We start from the raw sequence: 15377 nt of genomic DNA on the forward strand, positions 1-15377 counted from the left end.
CTCTCCCAATGTCTGCTTCTCCATTCTGATTTTCTCACACTCTGGGCTCTCCTTATATACACAGTTCTAGCCAGCATCTGATTGGCTAGAACTCAGGTCTCTGACTGGCTGAATTCAAGCACATCTGATTGGCTGGAACTCAGTACACATACAATTGGCTCTGGTCTTAGCACCTCTCCTTAGGGCCCTGAGAGCTTCGTACCTCTAGAGACCTAACTAGCAAAAGGGTGTGGGCCTGGGGCCTCAGCCTAGTTAGTGAAAGGGTGTGGGCCTGGGGCTTCACACCAAGTAAGTAAAGGATGTAAGTAAAAGCCCTATTGAATGGTAGGGGAAGATCTTTAATCTCATTAACACCACTATGCATCAGCCAAGGAATATACTAAGACCAGGCAAGCTCATCACAAGACTGGTCACCAGTGAACTTTAGCCAAAGTAAATAGTGAAGCCTATCATCTAATAGAGAGCAAAGGGTCTATAATTTGCATTGGTGAATTATGCATGCATGGGGGTAAAATCATGGATTTCTGTAAGGTACTGAATAAGAGTAGCAGTTTACACTATATAGCACTTCCAGGGTCACAAAACACTTTATATATAATTATCTCATTTGATCCTTACAGCAACAATTTGAGACAGGTGGCCTAAGTATTATTACTCTTCTAATATAGATAATGAAACTAGGGTTCAGGGAGTGCAAGGTGACAGACCTGCTAAGTTGAGTTAGGCCTAACATCAAAGTCTTCTGACCCCAAATCCAGATCATTCTTTCTTTTCCTTATGTTTCTTCCATCTAAACCTATTTTTCATCCTCACTTTGACAACAGTCCATCCCTCAGCATGTTCCTACACCTACCCTGCTCTGGCTTCGTTCTCTTCTCTTTCCAGTCTAGACCTTTTAGTTAACAGTATCTACTCCACACTATCCTCTATTCTTGATCCCCTGCCCTGGTCCTAGTGTTGCTCAATCCTTGTTAAACTCCAACAATGAATTACTTCCACCACGTGCCTCCCCTACTCACATGTTGCTGAAACAAACCTAGAGGAAAGCAGCAACGATGCTGCTGGGTCCACTATAAATTTATGTGACCTAATCTCAACTGTACCCTCGTGGCAAGAAGGCGGTCACTTCACTACTGCTTAATTGCTTCTCCATCCCATTCAGTTCCAAAACTTCTCTCCTCCAACCTCCTCTCGTCACTCTCTCAGCTAAGCCTCATCCTTTACTGAGAAAATAAAAACCATTCACCTCTGACCTCCCTCTTCAACTTTGTTATCTCAAAACCTCTTTATATCATCTCCCATTCCTTCCACCTTTACTCCCCTCACTAACGATGATGTGGCCAATCCCTTCCTATATTCTCAGAGACAGCATCTATTACGATCTCTTCTCTTTTGGGCATCATTCAACTAAAACTGCCATCTCCAAAAAGTTACCAATGACCTCAATTTCAAAATCTAATCACCTTTTCTCAGCATTCATTCTTCAGGACCTCTCTGCATCCTTTTTCATCATCTCCTGGGCACTCTCTCCTTTCTCTGCTTCCATGACACTGCTTACTCTCACTGCTCATCCTTAGTCTCCTTTGGTTTCTTCATTTGTGTCATGCCCATTGATCACGAGTATCCCCCAAACCTCTTCTTTTTTCTCCCTATATCTTGCTCGTTAATCTTACCACGTGTGGGGAAGGAAAGGAGGGGGAGAAAATTTGGAACTCAAAAGCTTGTGGAACTAAATGTTGTAAACTAAAATAAATTTTTTGAAAAATCTTAGCAGGTCCCATAAGTTCAACTTTAATCTCTATGTAGATCATTCCATATCTATGTATCTAGTCCAGTTTTCTCTCCCAAACTACAGTTCTTCATCACCAATTGCCTTTTGGATATCTCAGCCTCAGTGCCCCATATGATTCTCAAATTCACTTTTCTACCCAAACCCTCATTTCTTAACTTCTTTATTAGTAAAGTGCCCCACCCTCCCAGTTACCAAGGTCATCTTGGCAGCATCTCCACTCCTCACTCTCACTACACATAACCAATCCATTGTGAAATCTTGTCATTTCTACCTTCACATCTCTCAAATACCTCCCTTTCTGTCCATTCACACAGCTACCACTCTAGTTCAAGCCCTCATGCACACAGGCCTGAACTACTGACATAGTCTCTTCAGCTGCAAAGGTGACTGACCCCTACTCAATGAGATTCAGTATTTCAGCACCAGTGTTCTACATAAACCCTTTCCCTATTACTTCTGCTGCTAGTACTCCCTCTCCAATCACAACTTTTCTTTTGTTTTGTATGGCAAGGACTATTATTTCATTTTTGCTTTTGTATTCTTACTTTGAATAGTGCCCGACTCACAGAACCTCTTAATTAAAGCTTATTTATCAATTTATTATTGATTCAATAAACTAAGAAGGCCTATACAAAAAGTTTTTTTTTTTAAATCTTAAAGGTCTCATATCCAAGAATGCTCCAGGACCTATTAATCCTTATCTCCAATAGGATAAAAATGGCCTGTCCTTTAATTTCTTAGGGTGAATTGAAAAAAAGAGTAAAGAAAAAGCTATGGGGCATGTGGGATAGAAAACTGACCTCAAATCCTGGAAGACCCAGGGTTACCCAAAGTGTAGCAATATCATGCCAGAACACATAAAACCTAAGTCTTGAGGGTGACCTGAGACATCAATGATCTCTTCTAATTAGATGGATTGTACTCGAATACCTAGGAGGAAATACTACATAAATGCTGCTCATTGATCCCTGTCCCCGCTCTGGTACTCACAAGCTCAGTGACGTGGGTCAGGTCACTTAGGTCGGCTTCGATCTGGTCTCCTCCAGAAGGCGTGAGGGGCAGCAAGGGGGTCACCTGCAGGGGGGAGGAGGAAGGAGGTGGGCACCCGCAGGAGGAAGGTGGACCTCCCGCAGGTCGGAGTCCGAGGGGTTGGGGCGGGGGGCGCCGCTCTAATGACCCTTCTTCGGGTCTCACCGAACCAGCCCCATAGCTTCGCTCCCCAGAGCCAGGTGGCCGGGGCTCGGGGCCGCCCACCTGCCCGCCCTGCCACGTCTCCAGGCCGGCTCCCGGCCTCCCTGCCTCCCCCAAGTCACTCATTAATTAACTTCGGGTCCACCGAGGCTGCACCTGCGAACCCTTCCCAAGCTCCCCCGCTCCGGGCCCCGCAGTGATGCCCCCACCCCGGGCCGGTCACCCCCGGGATGAGCCCCCCGAGCCCGGGGTCCCCAGACCCGCCCCGCCCGGGGGGCCTGGGGGAGTTGGGGTGCCGTCAGCCCCACGGGGCTCACCTGAGGTCGAGGTGGCGCGGGCCGGGGGAGGGGACGGGAGGAGGGTCGGTGGGCAGAGCCGCGGGCCCAGCCGATCGCCCAGGCTGCCCCCGTCCGGAGTTGGCGCCCAGAGCAGCCTCCTCCGCGTCCAAAATGGCCGGCGGCAGTGACGCGCGGCCTGCCACGTCAGCCTCCCGGCCCTTCCTCCGTCCTACTCCAGCCCGCGCCTCCCCCGGGCCGGGTGGCTCCAAGCAGCCGGGGCAGCCGAGCTCTGGGCGGCGGGACGTGGCACGGCCGGGGCTGAGCCGCTTCCGCTCCGCCCCCGACGGAGCCGGGTCCCCTGAGCTGCGGCAGCGTCGCCCCGCCAGCGTGAAGGAGACCGGGGGCACCAAGAGCTGCAAGCGAATGGCTGTGAGCAGGAAAAGGCCTTTGATTCATTTATCCAGCCTAAAGCCACGTATTCAGACCACAGTGCATCTGTGAATGCAGCCCGGCCAGAGATCCCCACAAAAGGCACCTTCTTCCCCAGTCTCCCTCAGAAGCAACTTGAATTTGGATCGCAAATACGAGCTATAAAGAATCCCCTCCTGTTACAGATCTGACGCCACCGGTATTCGAGTTCTTTTGACTCCGGGTTGTGGCTGTTCAGTTTTGTCTGACCCGTTGTGACCCCATTTTGGGTTTTCTTGGCAGATACTGGATTGGTTTGCCATTTCCTTCTCCAATCCATTTTACAGATAAGGAAATTGAGGCAAACAGGGGCAAGTGACTTGCCCAGGGTCACACTGCTAGCAAGTGTCTGAGGCAGGATCTGAACTCGGTTTGTCCTAACTCTCTATTCTCTGCCACCTAGCTACCTCTTGACTTCAGGGACCGTATCCATTTGACTATCTAAAACCGTCAGTCAATTAGCATTTAAGCACCTAGTACGTGCCAGGGACTAGGGATATAGTCTAACTGGTGAGACAACAGGCAAATAACTATGTACATGAAGATACAGGATACACTGGGAGTCATCTCAGAAAAAAAGCACTAAGATTAAGGACTGGCAAAAGCTTCTTGAAAGTGGACTTCAAGAAAGCTAAGTCAGAGCTGAGGAGGGAGAGTGTTTCAGGCATTAAGGAGAGCCAGTGAAAATGCTTGGAGTGAAGAGGTGGAGTGTCCTATGTGACATTGCCTTCATTTCAACGTTTCACACTTCTCCCTAACCATAGGATATCCATCAGTCCAGATTTTAATTAACAAAGAATTTTTGTAATTCTGAAACAAACACCAACAAACATAAATACTTCCATATACAAATGTAGGCACTAATTTCTTTCCATCCCTTTTCAGCTCCCTCTTTGGCAGATTCAGAACCTAAAGGGCAATTAATTACTTTACCCCAATATCTATTATCAGTTGCTATGAATGAGTCAATCAGCTTTTTAAAAGGAGTATTTACTAATATGTAGGGTAAAAATAAAAGTCTGGGATACAGTACTACAGTGGGAGAGCTCTTAGGGTTCCAGTATCAGGTAAAGTATTTAGCAGGACTCAGATTTGAAAGACAGCTTTATTGTCGCAGAAAGCAATCCGCAAGCACAACAGGGGTTATAGGTGTGAGAGAGCACAGAGGGCTTATATATTGTCATTAGAAAGGGAAGTGACTGGGTAGGCCTACACCTCTAGGAGGGGATAAGGAAGGTATCTGAGTTTTCAGCTAGCGAGTGCCCAGAGGGATACAGCCGAAAGGATATCAGACAAAGACCTGACTGGTGCTCTTGAGAATCCCTTTCTAAAATACTCATAAGATGTTAATGAACGTCCTGCCCTCACATAGGTAACTACTGGGCAGGTGGTGCTGTTACTGCGTTTGCGCTACACTGGGGAGAATCCCTTAACCACAAGCTTCTTGGAGAGGTTGGGGGGCAGAAAGCTGTTTATGATCCTTGACCTCTGGAGTTCTGAGGGAATTGGTTGGGGTGAGAGCTGTGGTTGGGGTCGTCAGCTGTTCTGAGAACTGTTCTGTTGCGATCTGTTCTAAGAAAAGCCCGAGTGGTTCGGCTAGGCCTAGGGGCCCCTCTTTCCTGTTCTGTGGGGCCCACTCCAGTACCACAAGTACATACAAAGTTTGGGGAAAGGTGGGCTCAAACTTAGAGAGCAAAGAGCAGCAAAGAGGCGACTCACAGCTCTTGGTCTAATGAAAGTCTTTTTTGCCATTCCTGGAGTCTTTATGAAATTCTCTGCTGGGCCATGAAAGTCTTCATGGAGTCCTGAGGTTTCATTTCTCTCTGCATGGAAGAAAGTTCTCTGAAGCTGCCTTTCCTCAGAGTACTATGTTTATCTTCTCTCATTTCCCAGCTGAACATATTGTTTGTTATTGATGTAGTATTTCCAGTGACATGGTCCATGGAGAGAAGGGTGCTGAGAAGAGTATGGTGGCACTCTGTGTGCTATCTTCCCCAACCCCAGGCGGCAGTGGGGTAACAGGCAAGGGTCTGGTACCTCAAAGCACTCCAACAACTTAAATGTCAAAGTAGTTGCTGCAATCTCTTTTTCTAATTAGTCCCAGGGAAATGTCTAATTCTTTCAAACAATTCCAATATATTTTGTCACCAGATTTCATCCAGTTACTAGGAGCATTTCATGCCTTCCAAATTGAGTAGGTTGTTTGACCCAACCTCCTCTGCAGGCCCACAAAAGGGGTGTTTTACACCTGCCAACTTCAACTAATGTAACTATAAGCTATATATGCTACAGGCAGCAATTCTTTTGTTGGGTGATTAGCCTCTTAGACTGAATGACAGAATCAAAGGTATAAAATAGATGTGAACAATTCCCAGATACTCCACTAATTCAATAATACATTATTTAAAAGCATAAGATGTGAATTAATACATACCCTCCAGTTTTCCATATATACACCTGCAGTATTATTGCAAGCAAGGAAGTTATAGTAGGGCAGTTAAGGTTAACTTTGCCACCAGGAAGATTGATCTGGGACCCAGCTGTCAGCCCTTTGGTCTAGATAAATATAAAGGTTCTTTCTGAGATTTTGCTGGGGCCGCTCCTAAGACCTCAAATAATTTTCATGCTTTTATTTATTTTTTAACTTCTTGACTGCTCTTAAACTGCCTTGATAATTGCTTCTATTAAAGGTATTAGAGGGGGCAGCTAGGTGGCGCAGTGAGTATAGCACTGGCCCTGGAGTCAGGAGGACCTGAGTTCAAATCCAGCCTCAGACACTTGACACACTTATTAGCTGTGTGACCTTGGGCAAGTCACTTAACCCCAATTGCTCTGCCTTGCCCCTGTGAAAAAAAAAGTCTAAAACAAAGGTATTAGAATGTGATTAGTAAAATAAGATATAGTGAAAGAACTGTTTAAACACTCTAGCACTGATTGATCATTTGTGTTAAAAGCAGGATTGTGCAAAGAAAAACAGAAAAAGACAATTTTATGTAAAGTCATTGCATTCAGCTTGTTTTAAGTATGTAAAAGTATGTATCTACACTGTGTAGATCACAACCTCCTAATCTGCCTCCCTTAACTGTGTTGTCTTCTTAACCTATGGATCTTTTCTGTGACTTTTCTTTAAATGCTTGATTGATGCTATCTCACACCCAATTCTCCACAGAACCCTACCCTTAAAGAACCCTCCTTCCTTAAAACAAGGTAGCATATTCAAGAAAAACAAATTTACTTGTTGGCCATGTCTGAAAACATTCTGTACCTGTAGTCCATCATTTCTCTGTCAATAGATGCCAAGCATGCACATTGCAATGATAAGAGTTCATAAGTCTTTAAAAGTTGTTTTCCTTTACAGTATTGTAATGATATAAATAGTTCTTTGGATTCTGTTCACCTCACTATGCATCAGTTCAAACAAGTATTCCTAGGTTTGTCTGAATCTGTGCCTTACATAATTTCTTATGGCACAATAATATTCCATTATATTTATATCCTTCAATTTGCTCAAACAATCCTCAGATGACATATGCACACACTTTGTTACCAGCTCCTTACTGCAACCAAAGGTGCTACTATTAATATTTTGGTATGTATGGGGCCTTTCTCTCTTTTTCAAAAAATCTCTTTGGAATACATGTTTTGTAGTGGTATCACTGGGTCAAAAAGTATGCATACTTTAGTGACTTTTTATGTGTAGCTTATACATTCTAGCCCTCTCTCTGAGAGCCAGGCTGTTAGATCTGCCCCTGGAGATGTAACCATCCAGAGAAGGTTCTAAGACCTTTTTTCCCTTATAACATGGTCTCTCATCTGTTGAAATAAGCAAAGGAGTTCAACTATGAACCGATCAACTAAAAGGACTAGGGAAAAAGAGAGATGACAGAAGATGACTAGGACCTTTTGAATACTTCAACCTCTCTTTCACCATGTGGTTAACAGACCAGAGCCAGTTACAGAATGTTTATGCACATACCACAGTCTCTCCCAGGTACTTCCTTTACACATCATCACAGCTCTTCCAGAATCAGGATCTTAAGCTCTTCTACTTGGAAAGATACTGTCTAATACTAATACATGTTGTGTGTATGCCAGAAACTCATTATGTGTATATAGTTCCAAATTGAATTCCAGAATGGTTGGAGTGCTTGATAACTCTAACAGTATATTAGTGTGTCTATCATTATCCACAGCTCCCAACAATTGTCATTTTTCCTTTTTTTGTCATCTTGGATAATCTGATAAATGTAAAGTATTATTATTATTATTATTATTAGTGATTTGGAGCTTTTTAAAAAGTATGTTTAGTGATAGCAAGTTCTTCTTTTGAGATTGCCTGCTCATATCCTTTGATAGATAACCATTGGCAAATAATGGCTCTTGTTCTTATATACGTAGTTCACTAATCTATCTTGGATATCAGACTTTTATCGGAGAAATGCTGCAAGAAATTTTCCATTTAACTATTGCACTTCTAATTTTAATGTTGCATTGATTGCAAAAACTTTTTAATTTTTTTATATTCAAAAATGTCTATTTTATCCTTAGACATAATGAGAAGTGGTGCTCATGGCATATGTGGGTTATGGCCACTTTCTTTGATGCAGCCAACAGTGATCTTTCATCTCTGTGATGCTGACCAATTAGATTGTTTCTATTCTGATCTTTGTTCTAGGCTTATAAAAATGTATTGCACCCTCAATTTGGGGTCTTTTGACTATTGGAAGGGTCAAGAGATCTGCTTTATTAGTGGGTAGTTCTCCTGCAAATAGATCATTACTTTACTTGAAGACTGCCTTAATTTACCTTTTTGTTAAATATTAAACAAAACAATAGGAAGAAAGCTATCCCCTTTCATACCTCCCTCTCTTCCTCCTTTGATAGTTCAGGGAAGTTGTCCCCTCTTCTTTATCCTATCTGATAAAGCAAACACATAGTAAAACACAACAAATACTTATTGACTGACAGCTAGGGGGTGCAGTCAATAGAGTACCCTGCTTAGAGTCAGGGAGACTCATCTTCCTGGGTTTAAATCTGGCCTCAGACACTGTGTCACTTATCCCTCTTTGCCTCAGTTTCCTCATCTGTAAAATGGGTTAGAGAAGGAAATGACCAACCACTCCAGTATCTTTGCCAAGAAAACTTCAAATGTTGTCACAAAGAATCAGACACAACTGCAAGAGACTGAACAACAACCACATTGACTGACTGATAAAAAGCGTACTGTTTACTTTGGTCTAGGGTAAATGGCTATGTAAGCATAACAAGGATACATTCTTTACTCTATAACAAATGATAAAGCCTTTGTTTTGCTGTAATAATTACATTTTCCTGCCTGGGTTGATCTACCCGCTCTTACCAATCTTCTCTGTAAGAACCACATCTCTTTTGTTATCTCTCTGGCTTACGTAGCTTTAGAAGGGAGAATATATGTCATCTTCTGAATTATCAGGCACACATATCCATCATTTACAGATAAAGTGTATCTTACTCCGAGCAAATAAATAAATTGCTACTATCCTGTCTGTTTGTATTCTGTGTTGGTTATTGGCAGTGGGACCCTATAAGAAAATAAAAGCAACAATTTTGGTGAAAGTGGCTGATTAGCTCAGCCTTCTTAGATCCCTGTCTCCAAGAATGATAGCATGTATCAAATGAGTTAGTTCACCAATTTGGAAACTTCAGAAAGGAAGAAGTGGGAGGGCTGATAAAATTGCAGTGCAGCACCTTTGTTCTCTAAATTGAGAAATATACAGAGACAAGTTTCGTATTTTGTGTGTTCTTTGTTCTGTATTATCTTTCTGTTTCTTGCACTCAAGAAACTTGCTAGATGTAAAACCATTACATTGAAGAAGAAATTAGCCAGGCATCCACCTTAAGGCCCTGAGGAGCATGGCACTGTGATTTAGAATTTGAACGCAGGGGGTTGGTTGAGGAACCTTGTATTTCAACAGGAGAGCCTTCTTTATTTCTAGGTGAATACACAGGCTAGGATTAATATTCTTTCCAAACTCTGTATGCCTTCACTTTATTTGCCATAGGCAAATAAGCAAGAGACGCTATTTGTTTGTCTGGTTGTCTGTATTGAATTGTCTTAACCACCCTTCCTATCCAAATTTCCTATTTGGTTTCTAAACTGACATAAACCTTGAAGAGTCAGCAGGATCCCTATCACTTATGACATAATTCTGATATAAATTTCAATTCCAATTTGAGTACTCAGTCTTCACTATGGGATCCTTTGTATTCCCTTGCCAAGTAACAACACAATCCTTATATAATCCTTAGATATTGTTTGTAGTGGTTAGTACTAATTATCTTATCAATGATTAATCTTATTGGCAAATTTTGGGGGGGGGAAAGAGGAAGGGAAGAGAAAGGATTTCCAAAAAGAGCTGTTCTAAGTTTGCACTTATTGAGTTCTGTCAATCTAAATCTTTTACCGATTCTACCAAATTACCCTGACCATTATTTGGTACCTTTTAAAAATTTTATTTTTTGTTAGATTTTAAATTCCAAACTGCCTCCCTTCCTCCCTTTCCACCCTGTTCTAGAGAAGGCTACCATTACACACACACACACACACACACACACACACACACACGTAAAAAGCATATTATATATATTTCTATTAGTCCTTTTTCTGGAGGTGAATAGCATCTTCCTTCATAGGCCCTTTGTAGTTGATTTGAGTATTTATAATAGAATAACTTAGTCATTCACAGTTGTTTTTCAAACAATATTGCTGATACTGTATACAGTGTTCTCTTGGTTCTGCTCATTTCACTCTTTGTTATTTCATGCATGTCTTTCCATGTTTTTCTAAAATCAATCAGCTCATCATTTCTGACAGCACAGTAGTTGTTCAGCCATTCCCCAATTGATAGGCATCCCCTCAATTTTCAGCTCTTTGCCCCCACAAAGAGAGCTACTATAAATATTTTAGAACATACAGTTTCTTTTCCTTTTTCCCTGATCACCTCGGGAAATAGACCTAATAGTGGTATTGCTGGGTCAAAGAGAATATAGCTTTATAACTCTTTGGGCATAATTCCATAATGCTCTCCAAAACTGTTGGATCTGTTGACAATTCCACCGACAGTGTATTAGTTCTCAATTTTTCCACATCCCCTCCAACATTTATGCCAATCTGATAGATATGAAATGCTATCTCAAAGTTGTTTTAATTTGTATTTCTCTAGTAAATAATGAATTAGAGCATTTTCATATAACTATATATAGTTTTGACATCTTCAGCTTCCCGTTCATATCCTTTAACCATTTATCAATTGGGGAATGACTCATATTCTCATAAGTTTAACAAAGTTCTCCACATATTTGAGATATGAGACCTTTATCTGAGATACTGTCTATAAAAAATTTTTACCCCAATTTTCTACTTTCCTTCTAATCTTGGCTACAATAGTTTTATTTGTGCAAAATGTTTTTTAACTTAATGTAATCAAAATTATCCATTTTACATCTCACAATGCTCTCTATCTCTTATTTGTTCAGAAATTCTTTTCCTATCCATAAGTATAGGGTAGTATGTTCCATGTTCTTGTAATTTTCTTGTGATATCTTCCTTCATGTCTAGGTCATATGTCTATTTTAACCTTATCTTGGTAACCGGTGTAAGATATTGGTTTCTATCCAGTTTCTACCAGACTGCTTTCTAGTTTTCCCAACAATTTTTTTTTTTTACCAAATAGTGAATTCTTGTCCCCAAAGCTTAAATCTTTACATTTGTCAAACACAAGGTTATCATAATCACTTACTACTCTGTATTGTATGTCTATTCTGTTCCACTGATCCACCTTTCTATTTCTTAGCCAGTACCAGATAGTTTTGATAATTGCTGCCTTATAATATAGTTTAAGATCTGATACTGCTAAACCTCCTTCCTTTACATTTTTTTCATTAATTCTTTTGATATTCTTGACCTTTTATTCTTCCAAATGAATTTTGTTTTTATTTTTTTCTAGCTCAATAAACTAATTTTTTGGTAATTTAATTGGGATAGCATTGAATAAGTATATTAGTTTAGGTAGAATTGTCATTGCCATTATATTGGATCTGACTACTCTTGAACAATTACTATTTGTCCAATTATTGAAATCTTTGGGGTTTTAAATCTTTGCTTCCTTTTAAAAATACTATTTTATTTTTGCTTCCAATTATATGTAAAAACAATCTTTAACATTCAGGTTTTTTTAAGGTTTTGAGTACCAAATTCTATCCTTCCTACCTTCCCCTCCCACCTCCTTGAGATGGTAAGCAATCTGATGTAGATTACACACATTCAATCATGTAAAATGTATTTCCATATTAGTCATTTTGTGGAAGAAAACTCAAACCAAAAAAAAAGGAAAGAAGAAAAGAGTGAAAAATAGTGTGCTTCAGTCTGTATTCAGATGCCATCAGTTCTTTCTCTGGAGACAGCATTTTTAATGATGAGTGTTTTGGGATTGTCTTGGATCATTGTATTGCTAATCTGAATTTATTTGTATAAAAAGTGTTTTATAATTATTATGTTCATGTAGTTCCTGGGTTTATCTTGACAGGTACACTCCCCAGTATTTTATACTGTCTGCAATTATTTTAAATGGGATAACTCTTACTTTCTCTTCTTGCAGGGTTTTGTTGGTGATATAGAAATGCTGATGATTTATAAAGATTTATTTTATCCTGCTACTTTGCTAAATTACTATTTGGCACCTTTGATCATAAATCTTTACACATTTTAAAGAGTAACATAGAGGTTCAATTCCCAAAACAAATGAGTTATTGGGTTTATTTGGGTAGATCTTAAAGTACATAAAGCAAATAAATTTTGTGAAAAACTAATGAAATTTTCTATTGGGGAAGAGAAAAAAACCACTTTCTTATAAGGCTTCACCAGAGAGGATGAAAGCTGTCATTTTTTGTCACATTTTTCACCTAATGCCCCACCACTTGCATCAAACACTCCCTCTTTGGGGATACTGGCAACTCAGAGGCAATATCCTATTCCTTTAAAGGACAGTAACATTGATCTTTTACAATCCTGCCCTTCAATAGCAAGAAAAATTTTTTCTCAGAAATCCTCTCAATGATTCAACAAAAATGGGATAAAAAGAGAAAGGAAAGATGGGAAGAAACCCAGAGGCAGAACGACTGACAAATGCAATTGTTAGCTGCCTTGAAGTGGGATTCAGACTGAGAGTGCTATTTAGCAGAATGTAAAGGAGACAGAGGATTTAAACAATCTGCTGTCATTACTACCATCAAACTGGGCACTGGAAAAAGAAATATCTCTTTTGCCCCAGATATCCAGCCACTTTAAGTGACAAACTGTTTCCTTCCCAATAGACTTTTGGTAAGAAATAAAGAAAAGAATGAGATTTTTTTCTGCGTAAAGTTTCAAAGCTTTCTAAAGATATAGTCCTATCTTTGGGGCCCTAATTTTGGCCAGGTTGGCAATGGGAAGGGGGAGGGGGAGGGAGAGAGAAGAGAGAGAGAGAGAGAGAGAGAGAGAGAGAGAGAGAGAGAGAGAGAGAGAGCAGAAGAAAAAGGAGATCCTTTCCTTATTTGCAGAAATTTAAAATAATCAGAGATTAAATTTATGACTAAAATATTACTTAAATACAGTGGCTTTCCAAATTATTATGGGAGTGTGATTATTATTCAAAATGATGGATCTGTTTAAGAACTGAGCATTTTCTATCACTCTTCAGAGAAGAGAGAAAAGACAGAGATTTGTGCTATTTGTGTGAAAATTTCATAAAGTTTTTAAGGAGCTATAACCCAAAAAACCCCAACTTGGCTATTTCATTATTTAAAAAATATCAAAATATCCTAGTCGATTTTGGAGGGGGGGGAGTTACAGCTCCCTAAAATTTAACTGGGACAATACAAAAATCCTCATCCTTGCCAAAACGTCCAGTATAGGTCAAAAGAAAAGCCAAGGGTTTAATAGTGTGGTAAGACCCACATCTTACAAGGGCCATCCCTCACATGTGGGAGGGGGTGTTGTATGTGGCTTGAACGTAGGCAGAATAGACATCTTTAGCCTTTTCTCCCTTCATGCTTCTTGATGGGAGCCTTCCTGCAAGGAGGGGAAGCAAGGATTTGGACCTAGAGGTTACTCTGCTCTCCTCAGAGAGAGGGGATACCAGGCTAGAAGTATATCTACCTGCTCCCCTAAATATTTTGTCTAGAAGATAAGGTTTTCAGGTTCAAGCTAACTTCTGATTGCAGTTCATTATTGGGGGAAAGCAGGACCCCAAGCTTTCTATCCAAGCCTTGACCCCTTTTCCACCAAATGAACACATACAGTTCCTTAATGAACACACACAGCAGCTAGCCAAGACACCCATTTAGCCAAATGATAGCAAAACAGAAATTAAGGAAAATATGCAGAGGAGAATATATGACAGACAATACAGAATGAAAGAACTCTCTCCCGTTGGGAGTAAGGTAACTTAGCTCAACCAAGAGAGAGTCGCAGATCCTCATCTTACCTGAAGTCTCTAGTAAACAAGCTAGGGATAAGGACATTATGGAGACCACCAGCTCCTCTCATTTTGCCTTCTTCCTGGAGTCTTTTCCTTCAGCAACCTAAAGTGGGGTTAATATCTTCCATCTTCTCTCTTGAAGCTGGAAGCCAGAAGAGTCTGAAATCTGAAGAGACTTGAGCAAGTGGAACAAAGTTTCTCCTCTTTCCTGCTCTCACCAACTCTACTCTGCCCTTCATACAGACTTGGGACATTGATCTCTACCAACAAGGAGAGAGTCCCATACCAACAGACTTTGGGAATGGGGTTACAGTAGAGTATTACAGAAAAGTTTTTTTCCCCACAAAATTTCCATATTTCATTTTCAATTCTACAAATAAACAACAAACTTTTCCAATAATGAAAACTATTCCATCTCTGAGCTCTTCTTTTACAGGACCAAGCATTTTGGATACCAGTCATTTCTGGTGAGATTTCTAGTGGTCAGAAACCAAGGCACTGGGGCTTCAGAGAAGTCTTGTAGCTGACAGCCTCCAAAGGGCACAGCATATTTCACTTTCCCTGTAAGGCAATGTTGTTGTGAGAAAAACCAGCACTTTACTGTATCCCTTTAATCCTTAAAGTATTTTACTAAAAATAACCTGTGCTGGGTTGGCGTCATTTTCATACACAATCCATTTCAGGAGTAAGAAAAGATTCTAACTCCAATACATGCAGATTTAAATCTATTTTTGTTGAGAAGATGAAGTATTTGAGGATGAAAGGTAGAGCACTACTACTGATCTTGAAAGAAAGAAGAAGTTCCAGGGGGCAATATTGTTTGAACCACAGAACAACAAACCAGGCAGAGAAGTCCATAAGGAAATCAGTTTCAATGCTCTCCCTTTGGTCCTTCATGTTCTAAGCCCTTAAAGCATTTCCTTTTTAATGATATTAGATATTTCATTTTATTAGAAATACAATCCAATATGAATAAATAAAATTTCAGCTTTTAGACTTTCTGTCCCAGGTTCCTTTAAATCGAAAAGGTGCTAAGTGTTTTTTCAGAGTATTCAGCCCTTCTTGTCCAAATCCAACTGTAACTTGGTCTTCCAGAATGTTTCTAGAACTAAAGATCATGTTCTAATAAGAAATCTCAGGGCAGTAGTCTCG

General features: G+C 40.5%; 1 protein-coding gene across 1 annotated transcript in view; it reads right to left on the minus strand.

Annotated features, from left to right (window-relative positions):
- The window catches only part of PRRC1 (proline rich coiled-coil 1), a 36760-nt gene extending 33095 nt beyond the window's left edge, over positions 1-3665 (minus strand). The window contains exons 1-2 of the mRNA XM_036734849.1: positions 3301-3665; positions 2783-2866 (exon numbers count right to left, since the gene is read on the minus strand). The gene's annotated coding sequence lies outside the window, so the exon portion shown is untranslated. The remainder of the gene's footprint in view (positions 1-2782; positions 2867-3300) is intronic.
- Between the last annotated feature and the right edge of the window lie 11712 nt (positions 3666-15377).

This window comes from Trichosurus vulpecula, chromosome 1 (assembly GCF_011100635.1).
Source record: "Trichosurus vulpecula isolate mTriVul1 chromosome 1, mTriVul1.pri, whole genome shotgun sequence".
Taxonomy (NCBI): domain Eukaryota; kingdom Metazoa; phylum Chordata; class Mammalia; order Diprotodontia; family Phalangeridae; genus Trichosurus; species Trichosurus vulpecula.